This window comes from Eptesicus fuscus, chromosome 9 (assembly GCF_027574615.1).
Source record: "Eptesicus fuscus isolate TK198812 chromosome 9, DD_ASM_mEF_20220401, whole genome shotgun sequence".
NCBI lineage: Eukaryota > Metazoa > Chordata > Mammalia > Chiroptera > Vespertilionidae > Eptesicus > Eptesicus fuscus.
Window position 1 is genome coordinate 41,654,415 of NC_072481.1, and position 21,903 is coordinate 41,676,317.

Below are 21,903 nucleotides of genomic sequence, written 5' to 3' on the forward strand. Positions count from 1 at the left end.
CCTCTAAATGGGGTAAATTTTATAAGGGTATAATTTTTATTCTATATTGTTAAGTGATATACACTAAGCTCCCAGAACAGTTCCTACATATAATAAGCTCTCAATAAATGTTGTTGAACTAAAGTAGAGACTAGAGCGTGGCTGGCTTGGCTCAGTGGTTGAGCGTTGACCTATGAACCAGGAGGTCATGGTTCCATTACCGGTCAGGGCACATGCTCAGGTTGCAGGCTTGATCCCCAATGTGGGGCATGCAGGAGGCAACTGATCAATGATTCTCTCTCATCATTGATGCTTCTATCTCTCCTTTCCTCTCCCTTTCTCTCTGAAATCAACAAAAATATTTAATAAATAAATAAAGTAGAGACTAGAAGATACAATAAAAATATAAATATGCAAACTAGAGAGTTTCTATAGTTGCTATGGTTGGACAAGAAATTCAACTCTGAAGTTTCTAGAAGCTAGAGTGAAAATGAAATTATACTTGGTTATATAGCTTATATTGTCAAAGAGGAGAAAGGATACCAATTCATTAAGGGAAAATTAAGCTTCCCTAGGGCTAAACTCTACAAGAACTTCTCAATCTAGAAATTTATAAGAAGCAGTAATGAGTTTTTAGGATGAGTTTTTACTTGTATAGGAATTGTCAGTAAAAGTTGGGAGCATATGCTATACTTTACCATGTTAAATCATGAATGGGTTAAGAAAACAGCCATTCTATAATAAGACTAGAGGCCCAGTGCACAAAATTCGTGCACGGGTAGGGTCCCGAGGCCTGGCTGGTGATCAGGGCCAATCGGGGCCTTCTGGCTGCCAGCTGGGGCCTCCCTTCCCCAGCTGCTGGCTGCTGGCCGGGGCCTTCCTTCATTCCGCACCACCCCCTGGTGGTCAGCGCAGCCACCATAGCAAGTGATCAGTCTCCCGGTCGAACTCCCCTGGGGATAATTTGCATATTAAGTTTTTATATATATAGATGGGAGAAGGTGAAAAGGGGCAGCAGGAAGTGATAGGTAAAGTTGTACAGCTAGGTAAAACCCTACTCTGGCTAAAAGAATTTGCCTTTTCAGTAATGGAGATTATTTTCCATTTGTCTTTTTAGCCATTTATGATCACTTTTGTTTTAATCATTTACTCACTCAAAGTCATTTATTCATCACTTTTTATGCCGCAGTTGCTGTGATAAATGCTGAGGATACAAGATAAATTCAACCCAATCCTGTCCTTAGGGAGTTCTGAATCTGGCAAAGGAGAAAAGCAAGCAATTGGCTATTATGGAGCTTTCCTATGAGTAAGGACCCCATGGTGTGTGTGGGGACACAGAAGAGAGGCATCTAAATTAATCTGGAGTCAAGGCAGGCTTCGCAGAAGAGGAGATCATGGAGTTGATTTTTAAAAATATGTTTGAGTATCTGGATGAAAAAAAGAAAGAAGCACCGTATGTGGGAGAGTGGCATGCAGACTGGAAAGTTGCAATTACTGGCTGAAGTGGAGGGCTGTAGAGTGAGACATGCTTCTGGGGACTGAGGTGAGAGGAAGAAAGGTGAAGAAGGGCCTTGTGGGTTAAGAAAAGAACTTTGAACTTTATCCGAAAGCTTTTTGGCAGTCATAATCATTGAAAAATGAGATTTTAGTGATTACAAGTCTCTTAATAAGTAGTGGTTTTAATCTTGGTCAGAGAAGGGTTTTAATGTTCTTCCTTTGGTTCATTCATAATTCTTTTCATGGCAGATAGGCAGAGAATTCTTCCTCTTTGATGCTCTGTTCCATCCTCAAAAACTAATAGAACAGAAAAGGCTCAGAGAGACTAAGTAGCTTGACAGCTATCAAATAGCAGAAGCAGGGTTCCAACCTCAGTAAGGAACCACTGTAGAATGATGAAAAGAACGTAAATGTGTGTCAGGAGATAGGAGTTCAAATTTCAACTGTGAAGCAAGTTTGTGACCTTTAAGAAAGTCATATAACCTTTCTGAGGTTCAGTGTCCTAATTATAAAATAAAGCTAGCAATGGTTGCCTTAAAATATAGATTTCAGCCCTAGCTGGTTTGGCTCAGTGGATACAGCATCAGCCTTTGGATTGTAGGGTTCCAGTTTCCATTCTTGTCAAGGGCACATGCCCAGGTTGTGGGCTTGATCCCCAGTAAGGGGTGTGCAGGAGGCAGCTGATCAGTGATTCTCTCATTATCAATGTTTCTATCTCTCTCTCCTCCATTTCTCTCTGAAATCAATAAAAATATATTTAAAAAATATATATTGATTTCATGTAGCAATAATGTGAAACAGCTCCAGCTTACAGTGGGTGCTTACTCTGTATTTTTTTATTCTGAAACTCAAACCCTCTGATTTCTACGTTGGAGTTGTTTTCCTGCAGCCTCATTTATAGTATGGCCCTCTCTCTGGTCTTTCTTTTAGTCTATAGTCTCCCTGTGCCTTCTGGACTCAAGCTCCAGTCATATCCAAATGGATCTTTTGAGTTGAGGCAACTTGAGTTTGTAGAGAGTTCCTGAAAAGTCTCAGTGAAGAAGATCTTGTGAGTTACTGGAATTAGAGCAAGTAGCAAAAACATGTGGTTCTCATTGAAACCTTTGGATAAGAACATTTCAAAGCTTACAGCCAGGATCTGCCAGTGCAACTGCGATTGAGGCCTGAAATCATCTGAAACCTAGATGCTACTCATTAACGATGAAAGTGCTATGAGAAAGTGCTATGGGGGTGGAGGAAGGGCCGCTGTGACTTAACTACAGACATGGATGCAGAGGCATATTTTTGAAGTCAATTTTTCTTAAAATAAACCCATCCACACTAAGTCATTATAAAGGTAACCAAGGATAACAGCCCTATCAATCAAATCTTTTGCCTTCACAGTTGAGTGAAGTCTTTTACTTCCCTACATAATAAAATCTGAGAGGGTAGTTTAATTTCCCAGTTAGAGGCAAAAGAGTCTTTTCTTGACCCCTAGCTCTTCATATCCAATGAATAGCTCACGCCACTTTAATGTTATGCTTTATTATTCATATTATTATTTTTGAAAATTATTCCCAGAGGAGGAAGAATATAATGAAAAGATATCAGACTTTTTATTTGAAGGATTAATCAGATTTTGGAAGACACACCAGTGCACTGCTGGGTTTCTGGGCAGGAAGCTGAAATGATCTGTTTCCCCCCATGGTTATGAAAGTGCACATTTAGCAGAGAATGAGTTTTCCAGGCTTTGCAGGGACGGCTCATAACCAAGGAGGTGAAGGACCCTATTGTGTCACAGCATGAGGGATACCAGGCCCATGTTAAGAACATTCCCTTTGAAAAATGGAGATATTACCCAAATAGCTGCAGTGTATTAATTCTTCAGTCTTATTCTAGGAAGAAATGAAGTTATTGTGGAAGAGGTCAGCCTCAGAGAGGATACCTGCACCTCTGTCATGATAGGCTGATTATGGCTCATTGTGTTTCACCATCATAATATGCTCATGAATCCAAGTCTGATTCAGCCACATGCTAGGATCCTACCTATAGTGGTCAGAAAAATCAACAAAGAAGTGTGGGTTTTTCTATTCATATTGTTCTGAGTTCCAAAATGTAGATGAATTGAGCTCTCTGCAGGAATACATTTTCTTTAAGACTTGAGAGAATCCAAGGAAGTAGTTAATCTAGGGCATGCATATAACTGAAGAAATAAGAGGCTAAAGTTTGTATATAATATGCTGAAAGTCACAGAGGTGGTTAGGGCCAGTGACAGAGGGAGAGATCAGGTCTGAATTGAATTACCATCCTTTCTTACATTGCATTCACAAGGAATTTCTTAACTATTCTACCTTTATTAATAGCATAAATTTGAGGGGTGGGAGAGACAAGGAATCTATGGTTTGTTAAATAGTTAATAGATACTTGGAGTAGTGCTGAGTGCTCTTATATTTAATATCTCAATCCACAATAATCCTGGGGAGTCAGTATTAGGCTCACTCTACAGATGCAGAAAATGAGGCTGAGAGAAGCTAATTTAGTCAAGGTACCAATGCTAGTGTATTGGAACTAGAATTTGCTCCAAGGTCAGTTTGGTTCCCAAATTACCACAAATCACTATATAACACAGAGGCAGTATGAATTTATGAGATTAAATATTCTCAGAGTTTGAATTAAAAGTAACCAACTACTACCTTCAATTTGAAGCAGTACTTTTCCCTACAGAATTCTTGGCAGATGTTCACCAGTTTCTTCTTTAGTACCTCCAGTCATGAAGAACTCAGTCCCTCACATAATATTTAACCCTGGTATATATACAGTAAAAAATGTTGCCCATATTTGATTTCTTAGTTTATGCTTATAACTCATCTTTCCTAGGTTATCTCTAATATTCCAATCTGCATGGTATACTCAATCATTCATTTGTTAACTCAAAAATATTTATTGAATATCTATTACATGTCAGGTACTACCATGCTCTGTTCTGAGAGTACAATGATGAAAATTATTCATATCTTCATGACTTTGCATTTTTAAAGCAAAGATGGTTATAATTAATATTTAAGTAACTGGAAGAAAAAAGTATTAATAACAGAGCACATAGAATTAAAAAAAAAAGATAACCTAGGCTCTGAAATGTGGCTTGCTCAACCCTATAATAAAATGTTTATATAGAAGTCAACTGACATGCCTTTGAGGATCACTTAAAAAATCAAATAAGGGGAGAATTTTTTTCTCTGAGAAAGCAATGAAAAACTTTGCTTAGAGCATCTAAATGGTTCCTCAGAGGTCTGGCTGAGTTATGGCTGGTGACATAAAGGAATCCCTGGCAAACAGGGCTGGATATTTGGCTGCAGGCAAATTGTGCTACGTGCTGAACTTCTCGTTGTGCAAATATTGGCTCTAGAACTTGATGTATACAGGGCCATGGTCTGGTCCTGAAGTAGCAGCTGCTTGGACTGGCTCTCAGAGGATGCAGGTGAAAATCTAATTTGATCATAGCAGGTAGGAAACAGGCCTGGGGGATGCTTGAAGGGAGGCTGCCACAGCGAAACTGAACAATCACTAAGCACCTATTGTATGCCAGGATTTTTATGTAGTTATTTCAAGTAATTGTCTCTGTTATAGATAAAGTGAACCAAGCCCCCAATCCAAGTTTATAACCAATAACCACATGTATCTGATTCCCAATTCTATGCATTTGGCATTTCACCATGCTGCTTTCTTCATATTTGTGACAGATTCCTTGCAACTGGCAGATTCTTTGAAACTCGGAGTTGAGATTTAAGAAGTAACAGGTTGACGCTAGAGAAGGTGAAGTTTCAGGTCCCTACATTTGCATGGGACCCATTCAAGGTCTTGGGAAGGGGCCTTAGCAATAAGGTCCCATATTTTTGCAACACTGAGATATTTGTACATTATTTTTCTTAAAAAGAACCTCCAAAATTATAGAAGCTTTGGCTTCATAACCTGCTAACACCCTATTTAGAGCATGGTCATTCATTCAACAAATATTTATTGAGTGCCTAATACATGCCAGGCACTGTACTAGGGGCTGGGGAGATAGCACTGAACAACCCAAACAAAGAGCTAATAGTCTAGAGGAAAGGCATGACATACTTAAATTGGATAATTTAAAGGAAGTTTAATAAATTGACTATTGGTTAGTAACAGAAAAGCACTAGCTTGCTGGGCAAGTGGAGGGAGTGGTTACTACCCTGAAGATAGAGATAGTTGAGTAAAGAGAAGTGCCTGTTAGGAGATGAGACCTTTGGTTGAGGAAAACTAACCAATCATATGGGAGGGAGTGGGGCAATACACACTCAGCCTTACTTTGCTCTTGTCCTCTGACATCCTGTTGATATTCCTCAATGACCAAACCCAGTTGGAAATTAAAGAGAAGTTTAGCCCATTTTTTTCCCCCCAATGATACAGATCAGCCTCCTGGATCATATGGTGCAGAAGTGTGCAGTTTAGATCTGGAGGAGAAACAGGTGATATCTAACGCAACATATGTGTTCAGTTAAATCCTTTGAACTTTGGTGAGGATGCAGTCAGGGAAAAAGAGTTACAACAAGTAGAATGCCAATTTTCTAGTATTAATAGTACCCCTGAGAATAATAATAATAATAACAATAACATAATAATAATAATAATAACAGCAAGAATAGCAAGAGAAAACATTTATTGAAAGCATACTCTGTTCTAGACATGAACTGAGAATTTGCAGCATCTGATACCACATACACTCTCTCCTTTGAACAATGTTCTAAAGGGCTCTAGAAGTTGGTCTTTAACCAACTTTGAAGCATTTTCCATCAAATTAGGAAAAGTTAAATTTCTTGAGGGACCCTTTCATGTTTATGTTTTATATATTAGGGTCTGTGAAAAAGGGAATACCATTGGTTAACTGAATATGTGAAGAATTCACATTCAATCAGCCATAGTGAGGGTAATAAAAGACTGAGAAGCACTGTTTACTGAATCCAAATGGATACTCTTTTGCAAATGCCTTAGTAACCCCTTGGTTGTCTCTCAGATTGGGTACTTGCTAAAGATCCATTGGACCTAGGAGGCAGTGTGAAAGACACAAGGCATTGAATAGTTCCCATTTCTTTAAAAATATATTCTAAAGCAGAAAGGCTATTCCCGAAGAGGACCCACAGGGACCAACCCATTTATGAGACTAACTTGATATGTCTGTCCACCTAAGAGACATCATTCAAATCATTCAGGCCATTGAGATTGAATATGCAAATGAGTTCCAGAGTTCCTCAAAAGTACCCATAGTAAACTTGGTAAAGTTGACAAATTTCAAAAAGGTTAGCAATGACTTCCTCTAAGCCCATGACATTGGATATACATTAATCATACTTAATATCTAGAACAGTGGTTCTCAACCTTCCTAATGCCACGACCTGTTAATACAGTTCCTCATGTTGTGGTGACCCCCAACCATAAAATGATTTTCGTTGCTACTTCATAACTGTAATTTTGCTACTGTTATGAATCGTAATGTAAATATCTGTGTTTTCCGATGGTCTTAGGCGACCCTGCTAGCGGTTCTCAACTTGTTGAGACCCACAGGTTGAGAACCACTAGCAGGGTCGCCTAAGACCATCGGAAAACACAGATATTTACATTACGATTCATAACAGTAGCTAGCGTTTCTCAACCTGCTGACAGGTTGAGAACCACTAGCAGGGTCACCTAAGACCATCGGAAAACACAGATATTTACATTACGATTCATAACAGTAGCAAAATTACTGTTATGAAGTAGCAACGAAAATCATTTTATGGTTGGGGGTCACCACAACATGAGGAACTGTATTAAAGGGTCTCAGCATTAGGAAGGTTGAGAACCACTGATCTAGAAAGTCTAATCTTTGTTGGAGTAAATGAGGTGCCTAAAACTAATAGGACATCTAGAGTCTAAATTAAACTTTGAATTAAAGAATGTTTAATCTGTAAAATGAGCTTATAAATTATTCATTGAATGCCTTCATTTGAAAGATGATAAAAATGGAAAGGAAAATGACTTGTTCAAGGTCACAACATTGGTTAGTGGCAGAGCCGTGATCAGTAGTAGCCTTTGTGTCTTGTCTCCAGCCCTATGTAGTCCCTATAGTTACATCATAATGGCTTTCAGACACCTAGAGGGAGAGACCAACAGTCTGAGGAACTTTGAAGATTGCTCAGTACATGGGAGAAAGAATATCAATCACTTCTTTGATAATATGGAAGGAAAAAAAATCGTGTTAAAAAATTCAATTGGAGAAAAAGTACAGGAGAAAGAAATGCTTCTAAAATATTCTCATCTGTCTACACAAAACAAGAAACTTAACCTGTGCAATCTTCTTTGACATCACCAAGTTGTTAGTTTTATAAAAAGTGGGCAGGAACAATATTCATTTCTGAGAATATCTATAATTTGGGCAAATGGTTTTATCTCAAAAAATATATTAAGGAGTTTAATCATCAGATCATACTTTACAACACTCGATTAAATGAAAAATGAATAAATGAAATTTAGGCTCTGATAATTCCTGAACAACTTAATGCTTCAAGAGCCATTTATACGATTGATGCTTTCTTTATTCCTCCTGAGCAGGAATGGAAAACTTGAGAGACATCTGTGTTCAAACTCCCAGCTTTTCCAAGACTTTGCTATGCGAATTTAGCTTTGGCTAAAACAAGAAAATTAAGCTGTGCCACTTTTAACCATCATCTTCCCATTTAACTAGGTCTGGCCCCACTGAGTTTTCCTGAGCTATGATTTAAGTCATACCTGGCTTTCACAGAAGCCATTGACTCCACCAGCCATTAACCTGCCTAGCACCAATTGCCATCTGAGGCATACATATTATGGACTTTGTCTGATATCATTATGGATGATAAGCATTTAATTTCTTTCATTGATAGTTAATTTCTTGTTTCTACGATCTTTGTTGTTTTTGACCAGGGAGTTATTTTCTTTCCCATGAGGTTTTCTAAGACCTTCCCTGACCACTTATTCTTCCAACAGTCAACACTCTCAATGTGTTTTCAGTTGGTTGATATTGACAAAGTCAACTTATACTAAACATATTGAATCTTGACAAAGGTTAAATATGAAAGAATACTTCTCTGGAATGTAGAATTGGTGAGCTCCCTTCCACTGTAGGTTGTTATTCTCTTTCTAATTTGGCCTGAATATTAGTAACCTCTGGAAATATTTGGGGATAACCAGGAGGTTTCTCAACTGCCCTACAGAATGACATTTCTACATTTTTGAGGGAGAAAAATAATGTCCTTTTTAGTACACTTGTATTATTTTGAGCCTACACCAGTTGTCTGTTTGTTTCTAGTACTATGCCATGACATAGAGAATCATCCATGAGTTCATGCTCTGCCCTCCAGGCCATGATCAGCATCAAAATTCAGGCTTATTTTTCTATGGCTTGAAGCATATCAACTAAGACAAAGGCAGGAAAAAATCTGCCATCAATAGTAAATTTGGCCCAGGGTAGGTAAGTAATGAATCCAGTGTGAGAGACTTGTCAAATAAACATACAAAAATCCTGAGTTTGTCCTTTTTATACATTTAGAATGAAAACATATATCCCATGGAAATGTATGAATATTGATATGACGCATCATCATGGATCTTTTGAAGGTTCCAAGGTACCCTAAATGACCATAAACATTCAGCTATGCCCAATTCATATATTAAACTCACAGCATTTGAAGATGTATCTTTTAGCTTTGGATTTATATAATTTTCAAAATTTATATTTATTGCACTGAGGAAGAACTATGAGGAAGATTGGGGAGACCTACTTAAATACCACTTAATAAATGTAATTTATATTTGATGTAGAATTAAGACTTCAACTGGGGTGAACCAAGAGCAATGAGAAATGACAGATATAAATGTATATCAGGCCCTTTTGGATTGATTGATTAACTGACACATTGTATTATCTAATAAATACTAATTGAATTCTTACCAAGTTATATCCATTGGGGACTAAAACATATAGTCCATATTCTTAGAGAATATACAGTCCAGTGGCCTTTAGATAGGGTTTGCAGTAACAGTATGAGAGTACACATCCATGAAGGAACTGTATATTTTTTTAGCATACTTTCAGGTAAAAATAAAATTATCTTAGTATGGGCCCAGAAGGCACTCAAGTGCTTTTTATCAAGTGCTTGTTTTGTTTTAAAGGTAAAAAGAAATACACACCAACTATTTAAATAAATAATATTTACATTTTTGTAGGTTGATATTTATATCATTGTCATTTCATTGTAGTAGAAGAAGAAATTTATTTTGGGGGTAGAATTATATAAATATATTGTGATTTTTATTTCTTGATTTTTAAAATGTGAATATCTAAACATATTTTTTATGTAAATCAGAAGAAAATTTCCAATAATTCTCTATGGGTTTCTGGTCCCATTGGTTCTTTCTTTCCCAATCCTCTCTATGTAATATTAATTAACCTGGAATACCTTAGTTCAGAGTCAGCTTGATGTGTGTATTTTATTTCATGATTTCTTACTGATTTACGTGAGTTTCAAACATATGGTCACTTGCAAGGTTGGATATTTTTGTAAACAGGGTCCTGTGGCTCGTATTTGTTGTAGAAGTTTCTCTAGTGCAATGGAGCAAACCAAGAGTAATGACAAATGAGGGATAGAAGGGAACTAGTCAGGTAATTCCACCTCATTTATCTTTTTGGGGATTTCTCTGAGGTAAAAAATTTCTCTGTAAACCTCCCAAAGAAGTCCTGCAGGTCAAACAAACACATCTGACAACCAGTTACTATAAGTCTTCTTGACTTATTGAGAAAAAGTGACCAGTGTGATAAAATACATTGCATTGCTTCTCATATTCCCTTGCCTCGTTTCTCCTTTCTCACCATTATAGCTCTAGGCTTGCTTCTTCTAAATAAAGTATCATCCCTTCAATCCTTGCCTCAGGCTCTGCTTTATAGAGATTTGGTTAAAACCAGAAGTATTTCTTGAAAAAGATTTTAAAATGGTATTGCACTTATACTCTCAGAGAAGTAGTGAGAACAACTTAATTTTTAAAAAATGGAGCTATATTGTACTCTTGGAACTTCTTGTCATAAGATTGTGATGAAGAAAGGAAATAAGGAAGAGCCAGAAGGGAGACTGGCAGGGTGAGGAAGTGCTTTACTTAGGGGGGAGAAGAGGGACTTATAGAAGGTAAAACTGAAGCTGATCCTGTAGTGAGGGAGTGGAGCCGGCAGCCTAGGGGCACTCATGAAAAGGGTGGGGTTCTTCTAGATCTCCTCAAGGCCTAGAAAATAGATTTGGACAGATCTAAACAAATCTCCAACAGCATTATTCACAGTAGCCAAGAGGTGGATACAACCCAAATGATGAATGGACAAATGAAATGTTGAATGCCCTTACGGTGGAATGTAATTTAGCCATATAAAGGAAAGAAGTACTGATTCACAGTACAATGTGGATGAATGTTGAAAACTTGATGCTGAGTGAAAGTTATGGAAGACCAGATACTGTATGATTCCATTTATATGAACTGTTTAGAATAAGCAAATCTATAGAGACAGAGAGGAGACTAGGGATTGCCAGGGGTTGGGGCTAGGAAGTGGCTACTAATGGATATGGGGTTTCCATTTGGGGTAAATAAAAGTTTCTGGAACTAGATAATGGTATGGTTGCACAACACTGCAAATGCAGTTAATGCCACTGAGCTGTACCCTTCAAAACAGTTATAATAGTAAATTTTATGTTATATATATTTTACCACAATACAAATATGTTAAAGAAATGATCTTAAAGGTAGACCCATTTATAACAACTGCTGAACTCTCCACTGTACCTGACTTCTTACACTTCAGGTGGCACACTTGAAGGCAGACGGTGACTGGCAGCAGAAGTGGGAGGATTACCTTTTCTGTCCCTTCCAAACCACTTTCTCTTTCTTGTGCCTTTGGCTACAAAAAACAGTATGGTTTTCACCCTTTCACTCATGAAAAACATGTGCGCAGGGCAAAACTGTACCTACCACCCTAGAATTGCACCATCAATAGTGAAAAACAGAGAAAATTTATCATTGAGCAGTTGCTTATGCTTTATGTCTTCTGTGGTATCCAGAAGCCTCTCCCAGGTTGCATTCGTTTTGCTTCTATTGAACTGATTTTTTAATGGCCTCTACCTTTTTGTACAGAATATTTTTTAATAATATTTATTGTTGAAAGTATTACTTATGTCCCCTTTTTTTTCTCCCACTGATGCCATATAGCCCGCTCCCACCCCAGGCCTCTACTGCCCTATTGTTTGTGTCTTTGTGTCTATGGGTTATGCATATATGCATATAAGTTCTTTGGTTGATCTCTTCCCACCCCTTTTTTAATATGTGCTTCTAATTCTTAATGATAAGGTCGACATCTTTCCTGATTGGTACCATAAATTGGTACATTTAAGAAGTATAATTAAATCATTTCTGGTTTTCTACTTTTATTTTCTAGCGTGTGTCAGAAAGCATGCTGGCAGGAGATCAAACACCCAGGTTTAACGCTTTGAAGTTGATGTCATGATAGATATTGTAGAGGCAAAGACCCAGTACATTCTTCCAAGATGCTAAAACAGGAGCAGGGAGAATATTAACTCTTTAGAGACTGTACAGCCATGTCTTATTGTTCATATGTTCCAGGGCACCAGCTCTACCTTTTTATGCATCAGCGTGGGACTGTGGAGAAAGCAAAGATTTTGGAGTCAGAATCCCAGTTCATTTATTCAGCTAACTATTGGACAATGGGCAACTCCCCCTAAATTTTGCTGAACAATTTCTTCATCTATAATATGGGGAGGGTTGTTAAAAGAAGTAAACAGTATGTGTCAAAAGCAGCCAGGACAGAATAATTACTCATAGAAAATACTCAATAAAAGGAAATTAATATTGACCATAGCAACAATCAGAAACTTCTCTCCAGAGAATAAAGTGAGTAGGTGTTTGAAATGGTGATTCACCAATATAGAGCAGATAAGGACCAGCTCTAGCCAGACTCAATCTCCTAAATAAATATAGGTCTATTCAGATTATCTATTTCTTCTTGTGTGATTTTGGCGAATTGTATCTGTCAAGTTACTGGCTCATTTCACCTAGGTTATCAGATTTATAGACATAGAACTGTTCATAGTATCTCTGTATTGTCCATAGGATCTGTAGTAATGTCCCCTATTTCAAGATGGAATGTTCATTTACCAATTGGGGAAGATTAAGATAAGGAATGTTTGGGGGGAAGATGAAACCCCCAGTTTTGGACTGGTTAAATCTGAGGTAACCCATCTAAATGGAGAATTTGAATGGAAGTTGAATAAACAAGTTGTAGTTTTGCTTGTCCTGTCAGCCAGCTGTATTAAGAAAGAGGGTGGGATGAACTATAGTAAGTGCTGCTGGTAGAACAATTAAGATGTGGATAAGATTTAATCTTTCAATTTAGCAATCTTGGAGTTATAGGTGTTCTTGACAAAAACAGTTTCAGTGGAGTTGTGGCTTAAAACTTGAGAATAGAAAAACAAATTGTTGGGAGGACTTCTGGGAAAATTCCATAGGAAATTTTAGACAGCTGATTTGCCCTGCAACGTTATGTTTTGATTCCTCCTTAGAATCATATATTCAAAGTCATGGATTCAATGGCTATTTGAAACTGTGGGTCAACCTAGAGAATGGAAACCACAGGAAACTGGTAATAAAACAAAAGGCAGAAAAAGCATGGGTACCCGATGACAGTGTGAAGTCACCATACTAATTCTGAATGCCTATTTTAAGTAAAACATAAATTTCTATTATTTATTCCCCTGTTATTTCTATTTTGGGTTACTATCAGCCAAAAACAATTCCTAACTGATATAGCCCAAATTCAGCATCCATTCCAGGAATGTAGGTGAGCAGGACAGTTACAAATGCTTATGCATAGAAATTACTGTTTGGAAAATGCACAAAAATACTAAGAGAATTTTCCAGCTGGACCTCATTCCCAAAGTGAATCTCAAAGACAGTTTTATACCAACCGTATAGCCTGGAGGAATTCCAGAAGCGTTTTAGGAAGAGAATGTGGCCGAAGTGGCTGCTGATACTGCTGTAGTTTAGTGAAAACAGAAAGGCCGGAACGATGCCCTTTGAAGAAGAACAAATGTTATTAAATAATGGATTTTGTCCCCCCTCCTACAGCAGTCAAGAACAAAAGGATGAAAAGGGAATCCTATTCTTCTATTAATAACTCCTCAGTCAGGCTGATGCTGACAAAGCAGAAATCAACTGTAAAATTAGCAATTTTGCCTGCAAATTAGACCCTTGCAAAGTCATAAAAAGAGGAAAGGAATTAAGAAAAATTTTATTAATCAATTCAAGGATGGAACAACCATGAGTGATAGAGCATAAATACCCAGACAACTGGTACTTATTTTAAGGACGATATTACCCAGGTTTTAAGTAGCTGCTTATAGCTGTGAATGAAGAAAGTGTGAATTTATAGCTCTTGGATCAGTGGCCTTTCTTAATGGCTCCTTGGAGCAAATCTATCAGAACTTGAGGAGCATGAAGTTTAGGTTGATGTTAATAAAAACTACCCCGTCCACCCCTATCTGAGATATTACTATTCCTCTTTAGAAAGGCAGTGCAGTAAGTGGAAAGAGGTTAAACTTCAGAGGCAAAGTTAGGTTTGAACCTCACTCTGCTCCGTCACTAGCCTTGGGAAAGTGTTTTCACCATTTTGGCCTTCTTATTTTGTCTTTTATCAAAGCAGGGGATGATTGTGCCTCCCTGGGTTGGTAGCATTAAATTAAACACCATACAAAGAATTTGGCCCCTAATAGGTTGTTAGCAAATGTTACTCCCTTTCTTCTTGCCCTTCAAAATTGGAGGGCCAGGAAGAACACACCTTCTCCTCACAACCCATGCAAAACAGTTACATTTAGCTCTCTGACAGTCTCCCCTTATGCAAGTAAACCCCTACAGAGGAGCTGAGCACATTTTCATAATTTATGGCTGGTCTCAGGAACAGGCTCCCATTTGAAATTTTATGAAAATGATCAGTCAATATCCAATAGGGGGGTAATCAGAAGAAAGAAACTGAGATCCCTTTAGTACTAAAGCAGCAGGGGGCTCCATTCGAAGAAGGAGCGTAACATAGGAGAAGAAATTTGAACTTGGTACAGTTTGCTCATTTGTAGTGTTGGTAATTTCCACCATCATAGCCATCTAGTACTTCTTAAGTTCCAAGAGGATAATGAGGAGTTTGGGGCTTTTTGGGGGGCTCTTTTGGAGGTCTTGGGTGAGTCTTGATCATTCTTGCTTTCTTAGTTCGAGGGGGTATTTCGTATCTGAAACACAACATTTTCAGGCCTAGGGCTGGAAAATGGCAGAATATAGACAAAGCAATAAAATTCACAATGCACATGGAAGACAGACACTATTTGAAGGGGGATAAATCCTTGAGCAAGACTTGAATAGCACTTTATTTATTTTTTATTTTTGTTAATCCTCACCCAAGAATATTTTTTCCATTGATTTTTAGAGAGAGTGAAAGTGAGACAGGGAAGAAGGGAGGGAGAAAGGGGAGAGAGAGAGAGAGAGAGAGAGAGAGAGAGAGAGAGAGAGAGAGACAGAGAAACATTGATGTGAGAGAGACTCATCGATTGGTTGCCTCCCTCATGTGCCCCAACTGAGGCTGAGGATTAAGCCTGCAACCCAGGTACTTGCCCTTGACCAGGAATTGAACCTATAACACTACACTGTATGGACTGATGCTCTAACCACTGAGAAACACCAGCCAGGACCTGAATAGCACTTAAAAAAATCTTTTTCTAATAAATGGCTATAGCTTATAAGACTACACATTTATAAAAATCCAGCTGTATTAAAAATGCAAGTCAATCACTTTCAAATGGTGTAATGTAATCCCAGAATCATTTCCCTTCAACCTTTTCAGATCTTAAGATCGTAGAATCTTCTACCTCCCCTACCTCCCTTTCCCTCTTGTAATCATCATACTGTTGTCTGTGCCATACTGTTTATTTCCCCCCTAATCTCCTCCCTTATTCACAGTTTTGGTTTCCGTGGTTTTGCTCCCTCCTCTATCCCAGGCAACCATGGTTTGAAAATATTAAATGGAAAATTCCAGAAAGAAACAATTTATAGGTTTTAAATTGCACACCATTCTGAGTAGCATGATAAAATCTGGTGCTGTCAGTTCTGTCCTGCCCAGGATGTAAATCATCCCTTTGTCAAGTAAATCCACTCTGTATATGCTCCTGCCCACTCCCATCCATTAGTCACTTAGTAGCCTTCTTGGTTATTAGATCACAGTCTCACAGTGCTTGTGTTAAATTCACCCTTATTTTATTTAAGAATGGCCCAAAGTGCAAGAGAGTCATGCTGGCAATTCAGATATGCCAAGGAAAACTATAAGTGCTTCCTTCAAAGGAATAGGTGAGTATAGTACAAGAAGATATTTTGAGAAAAAAAGGGGAGACCATATTCATATACTGTATACTTTTATTAGAGTATACAGTATTGCTATAATTGTTCTATTTTATTATTAGTTGTTAATTTCTTATTGACCCTAATTTATAGATTAAACTTTATCATAGGTATGTATGTATAGAAAAAAAATATGGAATTTGGTACTCTCCACGGTTTCAGGCATCCACTGAGGGTCTTGGAATGTATCCCTGTGGATAAAGGGGTACTACTACACCACAAACTAGGTGACATAAAAGAGCAGAAGTGTCACAGTTCTGAAGGCTAGAAGTTGGACATCAAGGTGTTGGCAGGGCCATGCTCCCTCTGAAACCAATGGGGGAGAATTCTTCCTTGCTCCTAGCTTCTTGCTGCTGCGTTGATATGACCCCCTATGAGCATTCTCTGTATATGTAATGTTTCATACATATGCTTGTGTAATTTTCCACTCTAAGTAAAATAAGTATTCTTAAGAAAGAAAAGAAAAAAGGTAAATTGAATTGCAGGTGAGGACCCCACTGTCAGGGTCAGGTTCAGGACCATGAGCTGAATTCCTTTCCAGATCGGGCAGCCCAAGAAACAGATTATTCCCCAAACAGTGGAGCAAGACTTCAAAAGGGAGCATGAGAAACTGCAGCTGGAAGCCCAGCTCAAGAGGCTGCAGAAGAGCCCCAATGCTGACCTAGCCACATCCAAATCTGCTGTGAAAGAAAATATCCTTAGACATCTTCTCCAATCCCCTCTGTGAGCAAGACCAGGACTTTCTGAATATGGTGACAGCGCTGGGCATGGCCATGAAGCAGTTGGATGCCTTCAATCAGCAAAATGTGAACCACATCCAAAAGACCTTGATTATACCCTTATTAAAGTTTGGCAGTGTCTTCCCAAGTCTAATCATGCCAGTGAAACAGCAGGAGCAGGCCTTACAGGACTAGCAGATTGAAGGTCAAGGTGGAGAAGCACAAGGAAAAGGACCAGTGCTAGTCAAACTCCACCGGGCCCAAGACGAGCTTCAGCTTGTAGGGGACAACTTGGGAGCCAAGATCAAGCAGCTCCTGGATGAGATGCCGTGGTTCTACAACAGTCAACTTGACTACGTCCAGCCCTGTTTTGAGTCCCTTATCCTAGCACAGTTGGTACACTGCTCTGAAATGGTTAAGATCTGTGGAGACTTGACCCAACAACTTGACCAGCCTGGCCACCCAGTGGGAAGGGGAGAATAAGGCCAAACTGAGTGAGCTGATGAGTTACCCTGGGAAGACTCTTGGGACATCAGTCAGTCTCTCTAGTCTTTTCAAGCTTAGGCACAGGCAGCTGCCCTGCAGAAAGACCTCCCTCTGGGAAAGGCTGGCAGCTGGAGGGTTGGGGACAGAGGCAGCTCCTGCTCTACCTCACCAACTCTTTAGCATGAGCCTGGCACCAAGAGCCCCAAGCAGGCTACTGTCTCCCCACCCAATGGCGAGAGCCTGCAGACACAAGTAAGCAGTGTAGAAAAACCCCAGGGGCTTTCTTATAAAAAAAAAAAAATCCATCTGGAATGCATCCTGGCCTAGAGCCAGAGCTTCTGGCCTTGCAAGAGAATGGGCTTCGTCAGCTCACTTGAGGTCTTAACCTTGCTTGCATGGTTGGGATCACATCTATCTCCATAAGATGCATGTGGGGAGTCCACCCATTCTCATTTCCTTTTTCCACTTCAAAAACTCCTTCCCCCTCCCCCCGCCTGCCAAGAGGCCTGGGATACCTCCCTGGTGAATCTGAGAGAGCCTAGTCTCCCAGCCTTGACAGACCCAGCCTCCACGCACAGTGAACTCTGGTTTAGCCCACTTCTATCCCTCAGGTCAAGTGCAGGGAAGAGCCCCAGGCCTTGTAGGTTCCCTAGGTAACTGGGAATTAATTTATATAAATACCCTAGCACAGAAAATATCACAGATCAATTCACAGACCTCAAAGCAAAAACAGTGGCTTTGTGCTGGCAGTTTGTTCTGGGTCCAAAAGGGAGCAGTGTCCCGAGGCTGTCCCCTCAGGGGAGGAACAGGCAGTGATGGTCCCCTGGGAAGAATTCCAGACCCTGGCAGTGGCCAGGGGCAACAACTGCCCCAGGATGTACAATGGATGAGTGCTTTGGATTGGGGCCTCGGGCTACCTTGCCAGAAGCCTACATAGTTGCCCCAGGGCCTTTGGCCTCCTATGTTCCATTGATTAAAGACAATGAAGGAGGGCTTCTAGTCTGAAAGTCAAGCTTCACCTTTGCAGTGTCTGTCCCTAAAAGGTCAGGACTGAACTAACAGCTTGCTTCATTTTTTTTTTTGCACCTGCCCTTCAACCTTGGATCAACAAGGGAAAGCCATATGTGCTCCCCCCTCACCAATTACATTGGATACCCCTCTTCTATTCATCCCACCTCCAGCTTCCCTAGGCCAACACCTTCCCATGAGATGGGCCTTCCCCTTCGCCACCATAAAGCTTTCTCAAGTGCTGGGGGTAGCTGACTCTTGCTGTCAGTAACGCTTGTGCTCATTGGGTGATCTTCATTTATTATTATCTCAAAGAGCAATAAAGCACTCAGAAAAATACCCCTCCCCTGCACAAAGAAAAATAAACCCATCTAGACAGGTTTTTGTTATACTGTTTATTAATGAAACAGTTCCATTTAGAAAGTTTTATACGTCAAAAAGCTTTGAATTTGACTAAGCTGTCCATTAATTCATCTCTGAAAAAGTAAGTGGCATTTAATTTCAGCTGCTATATTTTACAGCATTAGAAACCTTATGCATTAGGTAGTTTCTCAAAATGTTATTCTCTATGCAATGGCATTTAGCAGATAGAGTCTATCAGCTCACCCGGATGCATGTAGAAAGGTCTCATTTGAAAACTCTATGGTAAATAGCTGGTATTTAGTGACAAAAGTATGCCTAACCTAAGTTTCCTACCACCAACATGGATTTTTTACTCTGAGAACTGGTCTTCTCAGCCACTTCATAGTGCCAATGAGGACATGCCAGCAATTGCCCCTTAGGTAACTTGGCATTAGAGCACCAGGCCTGTCTGAGGGTGGTGGCAGGCATTATGATTATATCCAGGTAAATAAAGGCCTATTTTTTAAAAGGCCAATTTGAGATATAAATCAAGGGTTCAACATTCTCAGCATTGAGTTTTGAGCAATCTGGTATCCCGAATGTTCCCAAGCTTCTGTTGGTTGTTAGCCATTTTTGGCATTCCTTGGCCTCACTCCATTCTCTGCTCCATCATCATGTGGCCATCCTCTGCCTGTGTGTCTCTCTCCTCTTATTGTAAGGATACCAGTCATTTTAAAGGAAGGGCCCACCCTATTGCAGTATGACCTTATTTTAACTAATTACATCTGCAATGATTCTATTTCCAAATAAATTCACATTCGGAGGTATTGGGCTTAGGACTTTAATAAGTCATTTTGGGGACATGATTTAGTTTATGACAGGATATCGAGATGATTAATAATTGGTCCCTGCATTGGATACCTCCTTGTCCTATAGCTTATAGATATGCAGACTTAGAAGTTAGACACACTTAGCTTTGAAGTTCAGCCAAGCCCACTTACTGGCCAGGTGACCTTAACCAGATAACTTAAGCCACACTCTCATCTAGTAAAATATGGGACAAAAATTTGAGAAAATTAAATAAATCAAAGGCTAGTGAGTGTGTATCAAGGTGATTCGCAAAGGGTAGATACTAAGTAAATACTATTTTTTTCTTTCCCAATACCAAAACTTTATTGTCTGATCAGTTTATTCACTCATGCATTCATTCTTTCAGTGAGCACTTAATATATCCAAGCACTAAGGTATCATTCATATAATACAGAAAATGACAGTGATTACCATTCAACTCTAACCTGGGTTTTAGTTGAAACATTTATTTCACAAAATGCCAAAACAAATTCAAGATAAGAAAAGTGGTCACTTGCCCACAGCCTGAGTATTAAAGAGTGATGAAGGGAAAAAGAACGGACATTTATTGAGTGTTTACTGTGTAGCAGACACTGTATTAGGTGAGTTATAGATTATCTCATTGAATCTGAAATTAACGTGGGAGGTAGTTGTTCAATTAGGTAAACTGGTCTCAGGAAAGTGAAGAAACCTGCCTATGAACATGCAGCTAATAACTACTATGAGCCTTTCCCCCGTCACTGCCACACTGAAGAGTCTATTTGCTGTTGGTTAGGCATTTTGTTGTCAAATTGAAGATGCAGAGCTGAATGAGGAAGAACAATGGCTCAATACTGCTTTGCCGAATCCCTTTACTCTATGCATTTTATGGCAATTTATCTTCAGACCATTTTTCTACCCACTTCTGACTTACTTTCTTTCGATATTACATACGAGAACAATTCAAGCAAAGCTTAAATTGTGCCAAATTATGTTTACTTTATGCTTCATGGATTTGGAGAGACCCACTAACACCCTTTAATCACAATCTCTTCAAATTAGAGTGGCAAGGGATCGTGTCACTGGTCACATATGAGGAGCACCCATTACAAGATTCTAATGGCCTTCATTCTCTGTTCTAAGAAACCAGGCACCTACGCATTAGCTGGAAATGATCCTCCAGCTTTACAGTCTTCTCCACTGACTTCCTCAAGGCCCTGCATCACCACCTAAGGATGCATTAAATTACTGCCAGGTAACAAGCTCTCCATATGGTTTGTCTTTCCAAAGAAATCCTACAAGTTTTGCATCTTGGAAGACCATGATAGCCATGGTGTTGACGTCTTTTCCTACGTTCTTTTCCTTCACTTTATTGTCTGTGTGTTTCATATATTCTCCTGGACACCAGCAGGAATCTTAAAAGCCTTTCAAAATAATATACTCCTTCTGTTATTTTGGATAACCTTCTTCAAAACTCTTTTGGTATTTTATCCTGAATATACTGAGGTTTATTATGTAGGTTTTAGTTTATTCATTTGTCCAGATGTGGCTGTGAATCAGTCTATTCAAAATTGAAAGGGATGACTTCTTACTGGCATTACTATCAATGAGGATCTGCTGTAAGAAACTGAGCAGCAGGAACCTAGAGCAGTGGTTCTTAACCAAGGGCAATTTGGCCACCCCCCACGCAGGGAATGTTTGGAAATACTTTTGGTTGTCATAACTGGTATGTGTCTGGGTGCTATTGGTATCTATTGGGTAGAGGCAAAGGATGCTGCTAAACATTCTACACTTGCAGGCCATTCTTCCATAAGAAAGAATTACCTGGCCCCAATATCAATAATGCTAAGACAGTGAAACCTTGACCCAGAGGAATATTTCTATCTTACAACTAGAGGCCAGTTGCTCAAAGATTTGTGCAATAGGCCTTCCTTCCCCTGGCTGCCAGCACTGGTTTTTCCTCTGACACCCGGGACCCAGGCCTTCACTCTGGCCGCTGCCTTCCATCTTCGCTCCAGCTGGAACCTTCGCTGTGGCCAGAGCCTTCAGTCTTCATTCCAGCTGGAGCACCACTCCTATAGCTCCCTCCACCCCCCACCCTCCCCATCATAGCAGGCGTCCTACCCCACCTGGCCGCTCCGCACCTGCATGCACGCTGCCCAGAGGCCCTGAGCAGCTGGGGGTAGGGCTGCCACCATCTTTGTTGGGTTAATTTGCATACTCACTCCTGATTGGCTGGTGGGCATCGAGAAGTGATGATCAATTTGCATATTGCTCTTTTATTAGTGTAGATCTTTAGACATCACCTTGAAAACATTGTGACCTGTGTTCCAGGCTCAGATCAACTATTTAATAACTATTTTAATATGGTCAAATGGCTTAGAGCTTTTGGACATTAACTTGCTCATATGTAAAATGAGGGAAGTGGCTTTTGGGAAAGAAATTGGAACAAGTTGAGCCACTAACTCTATTTTATGGTCAAAGGAAAAAAATGTTTAATATTTATGGATGTTCATTGAAGAACTATTTGTCATAGTTA

General features: G+C 39.4%; 1 pseudogene; it reads left to right on the forward strand.

Moving 5' to 3' along the window:
* Positions 1-16,501: 16,501 nt before the first annotated feature.
* LOC103284233 (bridging integrator 3-like) lies at positions 16,502-17,183 on the forward strand (annotated as a pseudogene).
* Positions 17,184-21,903: the final 4,720 nt, after the last annotated feature.